A 2,794-nucleotide genomic window follows, 5' to 3' on the forward strand; every position below is an offset into this window, starting at 1 on the left:
GTGAGAATTCAATGACAGCTACGGAAAAAAAAAATTTAGTGATTATAATTCAATAAATTATCGAAATAAAGCAACCAAATTGATATTTAAATTTTTACTTACCCGATATTACATGGCGCCAAAACAAGTTGATCAACCGATGCACCAGTCAGTCTATTTGCTAAAGCACTCGCCCTTTGGTTCAACCTTTCAAGCTTACTCTTTTTGTCGTATGTAGTCTCTTCCATATCCGAGATTCTGTGTGGATTCACAAATCTGAATTTTCCTTCCATGTTATCTCCCAACATTTTTTTGTAAAGATACCTTTCATTGCAAATATAATAAAATAAACATGCATGTAAGCACAAATATGAAGTTGCTGAATTGCTTAGTTTAAACCAAAAAAATTACAATATATAGGATTGCCTGATATTGGCCCAACATGATACAAATGATCAATGTCCTCACAGTGCAAAAGAATTACACAATCATCATCGAACACCTCACGATCTAAACGGAGTGATATAAATCTTCCTTCACCCAAAGCATTCTTGCTATAACAATACATCATATGTAGTGACATTGGGACACCAGGTAACACAACATGTGTTCTCTTTGGGTGGTGTCAAATCCTTCTTTCGAGGCTTCTATTAATTGTAAAAACATACAAGTTAGATAGGTTGAATAATGAAAAAAGTTACAATATCACATATACCTTATCCTGCTCCACTATCAAGTGTTATGACCAAGCCACATGGTTCCAAGAGCATCACCCACTACTTCACATTCATTTGCAATAGGAAATGGCAAAGGCACTGATTTCTCAATTACTACATCAATAGAGACTCGGTAGCAATTCTTTGGTAATGGAACCCCATGAAGCAACTTTTGAGGATCAACACAAATAATTGTACCATAAGCAACAATATTTGTGCTAGATTCCGAAGTTAATGCAGCTGATTTACCCTAAAAAAGACAAATGGGCATGACAATAAATTTTATTACCTCTATTTAATATGACTAAAACTACTGCCATACCTGTAAAGCATCGACTTTGCTCAAAATATGCACGTCATAATCATTGTCTTCCATCTTGGCTTGGTTAACTTGATTTTTCACTGAGCAACTGCCTTTGTCCTCCATTAAAACGTTGCCTGCACCCATGTTAGACATCATTGTTTCAAGTCTTTGTATAAGTGCACCTTGTTCTGAAATTATTCTATTTCCATCAACTTCCTTTCATGCTCATTGATTACATCTGTGGGAACTCCAACGCTCTTCAATGTTCTGCCAGCATTGAAATATAAGGTTGGAGTGACATGACCTCCAATCCCCCTCACACGCCCATCATATTCTTTGGTCTCAAGTGCTTTTGTAAGGATATCCTCTTTTGTCCCTTCAATTCTCAGCACACCATCTCGTTTTTGTTGGATATAATCATCCTGCCATGCACATTAAAAGAATAATTAATAAAACAATTGTCATTTCAAAAAAATTGCTGATTTTCTGAAATGTGAATTCACTTATAATCTTTTGTACTCTTTGAGTCAAATCCTTCCCTTCAAAGTCTCCTGCTTTGTTGGCTCGTCCTTTCTTCCACATAATAGCCCTGTTATTGTCATCATCGTCACATAATTCAGCCGTCTACAACAAGAAAAATACAATAACATATGTGAATAAATTGTATGTGAATAATTTGGAGGGTTTGTAAAGAAATACTTACTATTTCAGACGCAAAGCGTGCATATCCCTTGCGTGAAAGCCGATGAGGATATACTTTTTGTTTTGTTCTATCTTTTTGATGCTCACTTAGTTTCTAGTCATTTCAAATATGCGACAAATAAAATTTGAATAATAGTTAAAGAATGACTTTTGGTTGATTATGTACAAATTATAAATAATAAATAATCTTAAAATGATGTCTCCAGACATACGACTGATGACAAACGCACTCCAATCAGCTTTTGGTATACCATGACCAGCAGGTGGCTCATACAACTCCTCAGGTTTATCAAGCTTGCTTAAAATAAACGTCTGAGTGAGATGGGCTTTGTATTGACGTCACTTACTGTTTGCTGATCTCAAACAACCCTTCTTCCACTTTGCGTCAACATTATATAACAACTACAAATAACAAAAGCGAAAATACATTAGAAAGATTTAATCACATAATATTAAATATATCCTAAATTTTAATACATGCTACATTAACCGAATCCCATATCAATTCTTTAACATCTCCTGGAACTTGCTTCCAAGTCTTGTAAGAAATCTTAACCTTCTCCCGTGCAACCACACCAATGTAATTTTGCTTTGCAATAGCAGCTTCTCCAACTGGCTGTCCAAGTTTATTGAATGAAACATCCTTTTTAACTCCTTGAACTCTTTGTATTGCAAGACTATCCATTTTTTTGCGACCTCTAGGAGTTCTAGTGGTTTCGGTGTCAACAGAATCCAACCCAGTGTTACCACACCAACTCTCTCTAGTGGCAGCATATTCTACTTTTTCTTTACCCTTGCCCATTTTTGCGTCTTCTCTAGTGGCAGCATATTCTACTTTTTCTTCACCCTTTCCCATTTTTGCTTCTTTCACTAATCTTTATTGTTTGCAATTGTAGAGGGCAGAACCAATTTCACTTTGTCATGTAAACCCCTGCATAGAAGAGTAAATTTAATAAGAACATAATTAAAGGTGCAAAACATTGTCAAAGATATTTGGGCAGCTCATCAAATAAGAAAGCACATCGATTTTTTGTTGGCTAAACTCACCCTTAAACGGCAACCATCAAAGTTCTAGCCATCTCTTCCCCTGACA

Source organism: Henckelia pumila, chromosome 2, assembly GCF_033568475.1.
Source record: "Henckelia pumila isolate YLH828 chromosome 2, ASM3356847v2, whole genome shotgun sequence".
In the NCBI taxonomy this organism is placed as follows: Eukaryota; Viridiplantae; Streptophyta; class Magnoliopsida; order Lamiales; family Gesneriaceae; genus Henckelia; species Henckelia pumila.